The sequence below is a fragment of the Rutilus rutilus genome, assembly GCF_951802725.1.
Source record: "Rutilus rutilus genome assembly, chromosome: 1".
Lineage (NCBI taxonomy): Eukaryota > Metazoa > Chordata > Actinopteri > Cypriniformes > Leuciscidae > Rutilus > Rutilus rutilus.
In genome coordinates this window covers 80096785-80109863 of record NC_140209.1, presented here as the reverse complement: position 1 = coordinate 80109863, position 13079 = coordinate 80096785, and positions in this window count along the sequence as shown.

Below are 13079 nucleotides of genomic sequence, written 5' to 3'. Positions count from 1 at the left end.
CTAATGACAAGGATGATTGTGGTTAATTGACAGGTGTAGAACCAGTCAAATTGACAGGAACTCCACCCCCGGTTACCAAACAGTATCTGATCAGTAAGGAAGCCATACAGGGAATCAAACCTATTGTAGAAAAGCTGCTGACGCAAGGAGTGCTAGTTAAAACCAACAGTCCCTGTAACTCACCCATATGGCCCATCAAGAAATCCAATGGGACATGGAGACTTACCATAGACTACAGAGTAGCCAATAAAAACATTGATAAAATCACCCCGCTAGTGGCAGATCCATCTACAATTTGTAATGGCTTACCATTAGATTGTAAGATTTTTTCAGTAATTGATATGTCTAATGGATTCTTTTCTGTACCATTGCACTCTGACAGCCAGCCATGGTTAGCTTTCACAGTTGACCATGAACAATATCAGTGGACCCGACACCATCAGGCTGTCAGACGTGATTTGTGTGACCCAGAATGTCCAGTAAAACAATCCACTATGATCCAATATGTCGATGATATTTTGATTGCCTCAACAGATCAAGAGGTACATCAAACTGAATTGGCAGCATTGTTGGACTATTTGCATAAAAAGGACACAAATGCAGCTTTCACAAAGCTCAAATTGCTAAAAAGCAAGTCACATTTCTGGGTCAAACAATTGGTGCAGGAAATAGATCTATTACACAGGATCGAGCGGCTTCAGTTAAAGCCATACCTCCGCCTACTACCAGTAAAACACTATGCTCATTTTTAGGAACAGCAGGTTACTGTAGACCGTGGATTGAAGAATATGCCTCGATTGCTCAGCCTCTCTATGACTTGTTGAAAGGCCATGGTAAAGATTCAGATATTGTTTGTATGGAAGAGCTTCACCTCAAAGCATTCAATGATTTGAAGAGAGCACTATGTCAAGCAACAGCATTAGGAATTGCCCAATCTGATAGACCCTTTGTGCTTTATGTCCATGAACACTTGAGCTTTATGACTGCATGTCTAATGCAAGATCATGGGGGCAGTTTACGTCCAATTCATTACTATTCTGGTAAACTTGACATAGTAGCTCAAGGTATGGGACCATGCCTCAGAGCAGTACAGGCAGTTCATCTAGCGCTTCAGGCTTCATCAGTAATGGTGTTAGGTCAGACGGTAAATGTAAAATGCCCTCATGCAGTATCCGCACTAATGAATCAAGCAAAAGTCACTTCTGTCACTTCCTCTCGTTGGGGAAATTGGTTAACTACTCTCACAGCCCCGAACATTGTTTTACAGCGTGCACCAGTCACGAACCCCTCAACATGTATGATGTCTGCAATGACTGAAGTTGTGTTAGAGGATGAAGGCGAAATTACTCATGATTGTGTTACGCTTACATACGCAGCGACAAGTGAAATAGCAGAAACTCCCATTGAAAATTCAGAATTTGAGTTGTTTGTTGATGGTTCAGCTCAAGTAATTGAAGGGAATTGCTGCCGTATTTGGCTCATCAAATACACAATTTGGGTCACACTGGTCCAGCAACGATGAATCACAGGTTCTCAAATCAATGGTGGAATCCAAAATTCAGAAATGTAGCCACAGAAACAGCCAAAAGGTGTGTTACATGTAAGAAAAATAATGATGTACCAGCAGCCATTACACCAGCAGCACATACCCCAGCTCCACCAGGACCATTTCGTCATTTGCAAGTTGATTACATATCGTTGCCTCGTTGTAAGGGAAAAACTGACGTTTTGGTAGTAATAGACAAATTCTCAAGATGGGTAGAAACTTATCCAACAGGGCGTGCTACAGCTGCACATACTGCTAAATGTCTTGTCACTGATTTCATTCCCAGATGGGGATTACCAGATTGCATTGACTCAGATCAAGGTACGCACTTCACAGGACAGGTAGTTAACCCTCTGAGGTCGACAAACGCGCCCGCACGTTTTGCTGGATTTTTTTTCAGTTCAAAAGAAATAAATTTTGCTCTGTTGACTTTGATATTACAAGCAAGTTTCATACATCAATCGATTCGGTTAAATGTGTATTATTTTTGTGTATACTCACAATAAAAACAAACTGTTGTGCTTTTTGCCAAATAAAGAAAAATAAACGTGATGCGAGTTCTGCCTTCTCTCTGTCAGTGAAGACCATTCTGAAACGCGTCCGAAAATGAACAATAACTCAGCGAATACTGAGTCAAACAGACATACAGACACACAGGCATGAAGCTTGAATTCTCTTCTTTAAAATGAGGTAATTTATATAAAAAACAAATATTCCCATCTTGTGAAATCTGTATTAAAAGAGAGCGATTCCAGTCGAGCTAATTAGAGCTCATTCAAATGTAATGTGAACCCGCCCACGGAGAGCGTGTGCTATTCAAACGCAAATTACTGAGGCAATCCACGCAAACCTGTGAACGCCCCCATATCAGCTCGAGAAAACACAAGTTTATTCAGATCATTGTAACCTACGTGTTTACACCATCTGGCAGCGCTGTGAGGAATAATAATAATAGAAAATCTACCTCAGAGTGCGGGTATTGCAGGAGAATATGTAGTAAGTTTTTTTCCTTCTCAAGTTAAACGCGTTTCTGTGAATGAATGAATGGCAGCCGCAGAGATGCGCGCTGTTTATCACAGCTCGCAAAAAGACAGTTTAAATTTAAATTGCGTCTCTGTGTGAATGAATGATGATGTTTTAGCAAACTGTATTGCTATACTGAGTTGAGTAAAAATCGACAGAAATATGTTGAAATAAAATGTAGGCTATTTGTATAAGCAACGTATTAAACTGAAAATTAACATTTATATGCCCTAATATTTCATAAAAACAGTTATCATCATAAATTTACAGTCTGGCGTTTCTGTTTGTGAATGAATGTTTCGGTTTTAGCAAACTGTATTGCTATACTGAGTAAAAATCGACTGAAATATGTTGAAATAAAATGTATTTGTATAAGCAATGTATTAAACTGCAAATTAACATTTATATTTCTTATAATAAAAATGAAAGAGCTATGTTACAGACATATGAAAGACAACATTTCGTTGATTAGTTTTGGATAGATTATACATTTTTACTGTAAAATATCTGCCAACTCAAATAAGCTTTTGTTTGCCAATATTTGCTCATGTTAAATATAGTATGTTTTGTCAAAAATAATCAAATAATCAATCAAATCCTTAACTTTGAAATATGTATGATAAAATGTATACTTTAGTTTTTACAAAGAAAGATTACACTTGAATTGTTGTTGTAATTGTAACCTTTTTAATAAAAATATATATTTACAAGGTAGATGTAAACAAACTATTAAAAGGTAAATATAAGCCTTTTCTTTAAATAATTTTTATTGTGTTTTATTAGTGACAAATTTGGGGAGAGGATAAATATTCCAAAACTGAAAATACAGTATGAGAATTAACTGCACAATTACTAGACATGTTTTCCTTGGATATTATAGGCCAAATTGCAAGCACAATATGTGGAAAAATAAAAAAGAATTGAGATGCTTCCAACTGTTGCTCTTGCATTCTTGTGGCTCAGTGACTCACCTGAATGAATGGCTAATTAAGTATGCAGGCCCCATTGTCTCCTCAGGTGTGAACCACTAAATATGCATGATCTGTGACGCCCACTCCGCATATTGCCTTTCCAAACAGAAAGTGCTTTGCAAAATTCAAATCAATGTATTGTGTTATGTGAATGATTAGGCAGGGTGATTTTCACATCATTTTGAAGAAAAAACACTAGGCAATGACATCTATTAGACAAAAGTCTTATTGACACATATTTAGTATGTGTTTTATGGCCTTATTTCAGAAACTTTAGTTTTTAGTTTTTTCAATAACCACGCATAAACATTATTCTCTCAAAAATGCAGACATGTACATTCTTGTTGCTCACATATTATGGTAGCCCTGTTTGTGCTAAATAGTGTGTACATTTTTTTTGCCATTAATATGTTTATAAGCAACTGAAAAAAGCACAAATGTCAGGGCATGTCAGAACATCTCAAGGACCCCAAAAACACCTTAGACCCCAGAGGGTTAAAGAAGTGTCTAAAATGTTGAAGATTAAGTGGAATCTGCACTGCCCCTACAGGCCACAAGCATCAGGACAGGTTGAACGATCAAACAGAACAATCAAAATCAGGTTAAGCAAAATGCATCAGGAAGGAGTACCATGGGTTGAAGCGCTGCCAGCAGTACTGTGTAGTATGAGAGCGTCACCTAACAGAACAGTAGGACTGAGTCCTCATGAGATTATTACTGGACGCCCAATGCAGATGCCAGGTGTGATTGATCTTAGAAATGCTGATGTACACATTGCCTCAGATGCCCTGATTGCTTACTATGAAAACCTCACAAAGGCAGTGCAGAGTGCCAAAGAGAGAGTTGAGTCCTGTTGGCAGACTCCACCAGAAGGTGGACACACAATCGTCCCAGGTCAATGGGTCATGATAAAGTCATTCAAAAACAAACCATTAGAGCCTAAGTGGCAAGGACCACATCAAGTTATGTTGATTACAGCAGCTGCAGTATTGTGTCAGGGAAGGAAAACGTGGACTCATGTTTCACACTGTAAAGTTGTTCCTCCCCCCACAGGGATAGGTTAGGACACGGACCAGTGAGGAGCCCAGGGAAGAACCAAAAGCAACAGGCTTCTGGGGCCAACCCTGTGCAACACTCAAGGGTAACAAGGGGGGAGGAGCCATCCTGGTCACTTAAGGCAGTAAAGGGTGCCTTCCATGACCTGGTTAGCTCCCCGTGCATCTCGAGAAAGAAAGGTACTGAAGCGGTGGGCAGAGCCTGATCATCCAGACTGAGCGGGCTCGGGCGGAGGATTCCACTCGAGCCCAACAGCCTCGGCGTCCCATTTCAGCATAGCTGACGACTGTGGATCTGACTCAGGCCATGCAACAGCACAGGGAATCGTCCCCGACAGTATATTGCTCGCCCTCAAATGTAGTGGTCGGCAGGGTGGGAATTATACCACGGCCACGCGGCCATGGCCGCCGTTGCCCTACACTTTGGCCTTCATGCCCCGTGAAAGAAAAATCATCGTACGGCCACAGTGGCCTCTGTGCCCTGGCCCTGTCCAAGTTCCATGTATAAAGCGCCAGTGTTGAATTACAGCGTGCAGGGATCTGATTTCACACGGACGGACCGTTGTTCAATGTTCAGGAAGCACAGCATAGCGTGTGAAACATTTTGAATTTAGTTGGCGCGATGGCGGAGAGTGAAGATGTCCATGCTACTGGAGAATGTCTAAAGTTTGGGATCGCTTTCTTTCAGCGTCGCTGAAACAAGGTAACGATTCTGTCCCTCGCATTTTTTTAACCCAGCGTCAATATTTCCGCCCGTGCCGAAGCCTATACATTGATGTTCGCTGATTTTAATCCCATACTGTATTTGTAGTGATGTCGTGATGCGGTTTGACTAGATATGATGTTTAGCCTTGATATTTTTAACCCTCTGGGGACCAAGGTGTTTTTGGAGCCCTTGAGATGTTCTGACATGCCTTGAAATTTGTGCTTTTTTCAGTTATTTATAAACATGTTAATGGCAAAGGTGTAAAATCACTCTATATAGCACAAACAGGGCTACCAAAATATGCGGGCAACGTGTATGTAGATGTTTGTATTTTTAAGAGAATAATGTTTATGCGTGGTTATTGGAAAAAATTAAAATGAAAGTAGCTGAATTAAGACCACAAAACACATATTAAATATGTGTCCACAAGACTTTTGTCTAATTGATGTTGTACCTTTGAGTACTGGCTTCAAAATTATGTGAAAATAGTCTTGCTTTATCGTTCACAAAAAAAAATACATTGATTTAAATGGTGTAAAACAGGTTTTGCTTGGAAAGCCAATATGCGAGGGGGAGGAGTAGTTTACACCTTAGATTACAGTGTCCCACCCACTCTGCATAATGACTCTGCATAATTAGCCATTCTTTCAGGTGTGACACTGACTGAGCCACAATGCAAGGACAAAAGATGTATTTAGAAGAAGACTTATACTGACCATTTAAGATTTCGCTTACATCTATCTTGTAAATATGTTTAGCTATTTTATTAAAAATGTTACAATTACAACAATAATTACAATTTCAACAATATTTCAAGTGTACTCTTTCTTTGTAAAAAAAAAAAAGAAAGAAAAAAAAGATTATAGGCCTACATTTTATCATATGTATTCATTAGTTTGAATATAGCCAACATTGGAACATCTAACATCTTAGTCTATGACTTTATTTTTGACAAAAATAGTGTGACTAACGCCTGACTAACGTTGTTTTATTGAAATATCAGGGCATATAAATGTTAATTTACATTGCTTATACAAATACATTTTATTTCAACATATTTCAGTCGATTTTTACTCATCTCAGTAGGCTATGGCAAAGCAGTTTATTCTTTCACACACAGACGCGCGATTCATATTTAGGCTAAACACTCTTTACAAATATGTACCCTTCATTCATCTCACAGAAACGCGAGTCATATTATAGAAATGCGATTCATCTTTTTGCGGTTTATAGGCCTACACTAACGTTATTCCATAACGTTATTCCACACTTGAGAAAAGAAAACAGCCTACCTCACTCCTCAGCGCGATCTGCTGCTCATATCAGGAGATATTTCTCCTCATCAGCACTGTGGAAACTTTTCTCCATAAAGGCTATAATGTCTCACTCGCGACGCGCTTTGTTTACAGCTGATGTGGGGGCGTTTCACAGATCTGAAATGGTTCTCGGAATTTGCATTTGAATAGCACGCGCTCTCCGGGGAGTGGTCACATTACTGTGAATCATCTTGTAATGAGGTCGACTGGAGTCGCTCTCTTTGTATACAGATTACAGAAACTAAGAATATTTGTTTTTTATATAAATTACTTCATTTAAAAGCTGTGATCTCAAGCTTTATGCCCGTGGGTCTGTTTGCCTGTTTGACTGAATTTTCGCAGAGTTATAGATCATTTTCGAACGCGTTTCAAACGGGAGTTTACTGACAGAGAGAAGGCAGAAATCACATCATGTTAATATTTCTTTATTTGTCAAAAAGCAAAACACTTTATTTTTATTGTGAGTATACAGAAAAAAAATAGAAACTGAACAGGATCGATTGATGTATTACACGAAAATGAAAGATCAAAATTAACAGAGCATTTAGTGTTTATTTTCATTGCTAAAAAAAAAAAACGAGCAAAACGCGCGGGCGCGTTTTTGGTCCCCAGAGGGTTAAGTAGTAAACGAACATATTCACGTTCAATTGCAAGAGAGTATAAAAAAAGAACCCCTTCACACACACACGCACGCACCCTCGTCTCTCTCAAGCGCCAGTCAGACCAAAAAACCCACTGTCAGTGTTTTTAAAGGTGCATTGCGCAAGTCTCTGAGTTTTTGCAGAACTATGCCCCCTTCTGGCGACACACGAAACTGCAACCAGAGTTGTGCACGCGGTTACGTGGAGTTTGCGTTGGGGTTTGGGATGAACTAGAAGCCGGTGTCTTTGAATCCATCTTCTACTTTTGCAAAAGTCGCTTGAGTTGTCTTCGCTGATGCGGATAATGGCGGCGAATACACAAACCTGCCAGACATAGCCAGGTGAGCGTGAACGCGCATGACGTCACGCCCAGTCGATTCCGACCCGAATCCCTCTTATTTATTTTACTGTACAGGATTATAGAGGCAATCGCAGTGATCATAGAAGGGCTCATTCAGCCCATCAGGCAATTGTTTAAGCATGTATGGGTTAGAAAAACGGGTATTTTTAACATGAAATGTTGCGCAATGCACCTTTAAGGAACAGGCAATATGTAAAATTATAGCAGGAGTATACTGGAGACATTTTAATTTTTTACTAATAAAACAGTTATTTTTTATGTCAGTGTCTAGCTGACAGATGAAGTTGACGACTCGCGATCTTCGCATGCAGCGCCATCAGAGAGAAATGCACATTTCATACGAATTACATAAGCAGCGCAGTCTGTTTTGAATTGTTCTGCTTAAAAAAAGTAGACATTTCAAGCTATCTATATGTCTCAGGTCTGTGAGGCAATAGGCTACCTTAGGCCTACGCTGAGTTTCGGTTCATTATGAGACGAGCTCCAGGTTCGCCTGCGCCACCGTGTCCTGATTATCTATTTTATAATAGCCTAATAATTAATTAATAATAATAGGGTAATTTGCAGAAGGTGCAATCCTTTTTTTGTAATGTTGTATTAAGAAAACAAAACTAAGGCCAAATTTAAGTTTGTATTCATAGTTTTAGATGTTATACATGTTTTACAGTATAAAGTTGACTTAACTGTATTGTTATATAATTGTTGGCACTGGCACTTATACAGGGCCGGCCCGCGGCATAGGCGGTATAGGCAAATGCTAAGGGCGCCACTCATCGATAGGGGCGCCAGAATGAGTGAACGAGTGAATTATTATTATTATTTTTTTTACATATTTTTTTTTTATAATAGGCTACTATTTTAAAACCATTAATTCGAAATACTACCAAATAAAGCAAAAAAAAAAAAAAAGTCCGGCTCTTCAATCTTTCCCCGCCCATCGAGTGCTTGAAGTGCGTCAGAAACAGAGCGCGCGCGCGATCAGTTGTTGGTAATTTGTTGTGTAGCGTGCCCGACGCCGCATCCAATGTAGACAGCACTGCTTTTGTTAACACACAGCTCATAGAAACGGGCCTGGCAGCTCGCGCCAGTTCTAGACACGGTGAAAGTTTCCTGATTGTGACGGAAGGCCGAATTTACATGACACATTATAAATGAGCATAGTCTGCGATAGATACAGTGCCAAAAAGAAGAGAAGAGGATAAAGACAGAGGTAAAGGGATGTAGTGAATGAACAATTTATTGCATAGGAGTAAGATACTATAATTTCATGGCAGTTATTTTTACCTTAAACTTAATGTTAGCAGTTGTTCTGAGTTCTGAGTCCCCAGACTGTGATTTTGTAACAATCATGTCAGTTTTAAGACGCATTTTTTATTATCACTTTTTTATTAATGTTTTACTCTACAGTTGTGCAGTTTTTGGGGGATACAGTACAGTCCAAAAGTTTGAAAACATTACTATTTTTAATGTTTTTGAAAGAAGTTTCTTCTGCTCATCAAGCCTGCATTTATTTGATCAAAAATACAGAAAAAAATTGTATATTGTGATATATTATTACAATTTAAAATAATGTGTGTGTGTGTGTGTGTGTGTGTGTATATATATATACACTCACCTAAAGGATTATTAGGAACACCATACTAATACTGTGTTTGACCCCCTTTCACCTTCAGAACTGCCTTAATTCTACGTGGCATTGATGCAACAAGGTGCTGAAAGCATTCTTTAGAAATGTTGGCCCATATTGATAGGATAGCATCTTGCAGTTGATGGACAACTTCCACCACATCCCAAAGATGCTCTATTGGGTTGAGATCTGGTGACTGTGGGGGCCATTTTAGTACAGTGAACTCACTGTCATGTTCAAGAAACCAATTTGAAATGATTCGAGCTTTGTGACATGGTGCATTATCCTGCTGGAAGTAGCCATCAGAGGATGGGTACATGGTGGTCATAAAGGGATGGACATGGTCAGAAACAATGCTCAGGTAGGCCGTGGCATTTAAACGATGCCCAGTTGGCACTAAGGGGCCTAAAGTGTGCCAAGAAAACATCCCCCACACCATTACACCACCACCACCAGCCTGCACAGTGGTAACAAGGCATGATGGATCCATGTTCTCATTCTGTTTACACCAAATTCTGACTCTACCATCTGAATGTCTCAACAGAAATCGAGACTCATCAGACCAGCCAACATTTTTCCAGTCTTAAACTGTCCAATTTTGGTGAGCTTGTGCAAATTGTAGCCTCTTTTTTCTATTTGTAGTGGAGATGAGTGGTACCCGGTGGGGTCTTCTGCTGTTGTAGCCCATCCGCCTCAAGGTTGTGCGTGTTGTGGCTTCACAAATGCTTTGCTGCATACCTCGGTTGTAACGAGTGGTTATTTCAGTCAAAGTTGCTCTTCTATCAGCTTGAATCAGTCGGCCCATTCTCCTCTGACCTCTAGCATCAACAAGGCATTTTCGCCCACAGGACTGCCGCATACTGGATGTTTTTCCCTTTTCACACCATTCTTTGTAAACCCTAGAAATGGTTGTGCGTGAAAATGGCAGTAACTGAGCAGATTGTGAAATACTCAGACCGGCCCGTCTGGCACCAACAACCATGCCACGCTCAAAATTGCTTAAATCACCTTTCTTTCCCATTCTGACATTCAGTTTGGAGTTCAGGAGATTGTCTTGACCAGGACCACACCCCTAAATGCATTGAAGCAACTGTCATGTGATTGGTTGATTAGATAATTGCATTAATGAGAAATTCAAATCAAATCAAATCAAAGTTTATTTATAGAGCACCTTTTTAAAACAGCAGGTGTTCACCAAAGTGCTGTACATACAATATAAAATAAACAGTAAAACTGAAAAGAATAAAATAAAAATAAATAAAAACACAATAAAAAAGCAATAAATACAATAATGGATTATAACACACACTTAAAAAGAACTCATAACAGGTAACTCTCATACTGTGTTATATGCAGAACTATACAAATATGTTTTTAACTGTACTTTAAAAACAGCAAGTGAGGGTGCCTGCCTGATGTACAAAGGTAAATTATTCCAGAGTTTCGGGGCCGCTACTGCAAAGGCGCGGTCACCTCTGCTCTTTAATCTTGCATTGGGGGAGACTAAAAGCAGTTGCCCAGCAGACCTAAGTGCTCTGGATGGAACATATGGCTGTAATAAATCTGAGAGGTATTTAGGAGCAGTGTTATTTAATGATTTAAAAACCAAAAGTAAAATCTTGAAATCAATTCTAAAACGAACTGGCAACCAGTGAAGGGAAGCTAGTATAGGTGTAATGTGGTCGTGTTTGCGTGTCCTTGTTAATAGACGTGCAGCCGCATTTTGTACCCTCTGCAAACGTGTTAGAGATGCCTCACCAATGCCTACATAGAGACTATTACAATAGTCCAGGCGGGATTATATAAAAGCATGGATGACCTTCTCAAAATCAGTAAAAGATACAAATGACTTGACTTTAGATAATTGCCTTAACTGATAAAAACACGATTTAACTACTAAATTAATCTGTTTATCTAGTTTAAAGTCACCGTCCATTAAAACACCTAAGTTTTTTACAACAGGCTTCACATATGACTTTAAGTCGCCAAGATCTACATCAGGGGTATTGATGGTACCACCAGGTCGAAACAAAATGATTTCAGTTTTATCTTCATTGAACTTTAAGAAATTGGAGGCCATCCAGGCTTTAATATCCTCAAGACATCTCAACAAAGGTGCTATAGAGTTTGCATTGTTTCGTTTCAAAGGCAGATAGAGTTGCGAGTCATCTGCATAACAGTGAAACGAGATGCCGTGTTTCCTAAATATGGACCCTAAAGGTAATATATATAAAGAAAATAAAATCGGTCCAAGAATGGAACCCTGAGGGACTCCACATACAAGAGATGCAGTAGAAGACACAAATTCCCCAAGACGTACCGAGAAAGTTCTTTCACCCAGATAAGATCTAAACCATTGTAATGCAGCACCCTTTACACCAACACAATGCTCAAGACGAGAAATCAGTATATTGTGATCTAAGGTGTCAAAAGCAGCTGTAAGATCTAACAGCATAAGAACAGCATAGTTACCTTTGTCAGTGGCCAATAATAAATCATTATAAACTTTTAACAGGGCCGTTTCTGTGCTGTGAAGTGATTTGAAACCAGATTGATAAATTTCTTGCAAACCATGCAAGTCTAGAAAGGACAGTAATTGTTTAAAAACAACTTTTTCCAATATTTTAGAAAGAAACGGGAGTTTCGAAATGGGCCTAAAATTAGCAAGAACCAATGAATCCAGATTTGGTTTTTTCATCAATGGTTCCACTATTGCGTGTTTAAAATGTAGGGGGACAACTCCATGAATGAGACTACTGTTTACAATCAATAATATTGTAGGGCCAAGAGTTTCAAAAACCTTTTTTAGGAAATCTGGGGAAATAATGTCTGTGGGACAAACAGATGGATTCATTTTGCCAATGATGTCTTTCAAACAAGCAAGAGACACTGGCTCAAACTGATTAAAAACAAAGGAACATACAGAGAAAGAAGACGTATCAGCAGAAGGGTGAACAATATTAGCTCTAACAGTCACAATCTTATCATTAAAAAAAAAAATTGAACAGGTGTTCCTAATAATCCTTTAGGTGAGTGTATATATATATATATATATATATATATATATATATATATATATATATATATATATATATGCTAAATCATGAACACAATGACAGGGTGAAATGGGCTGTGATGCATGGGGCGCCAGGTAAAATCTTGCCTAGGGCAGCAAATTGGTCAGGGCCGGCCCTGCACTTATAAACACTAAATGGGTAAAAATGACAATAAATAGGCTAAGTTTTGGAACCAAATGTTGGAGTTGGATTAAATACCTGTTTTTTTTTTTTTTTTTTGAAATAAAAGCTAAATGCTTGATCATTTTACAGCCACATAATTTTCGTTATGCATTATTTGTTTTGGTTGTTTAAAAACACACTCTTTTTTTTTTATCCGATTATTTTATACCTTCTAGATGAAATGGTTCTCTCTCACACACTCACATGATATAGAGGACTGAATGAATATTTTGAATGCTTTATTGGCATTTGTGTTGTTTCTGAATGCTTTTATTGGCATTTATGTTGTTCCTATTGTTGTGTGAGGGTGTATACCTTCTGGATGTAATGTGTCTCTCTCTCTCTCTCTCTCTCTCTCTCTCTCTCTCTCTCTCTCTCTCTCTGTCTCTCTCTCTCATTAAAAAATGCTTTTTTTTATTAAAAAAGTCATAATCCATGTCTTATTCCAAATTAGGATGTTATGGTATCAATCTGAATGGGAAAACCATCAAATTGTACTCAATGGCCTTTGTGCCCTGTCATATGGCCTTGGTGCCCCTAAAAAAAAAAAAAAGGTGGAGGCCAAATGGCCTTGCCCCTAAAATTACATAATTC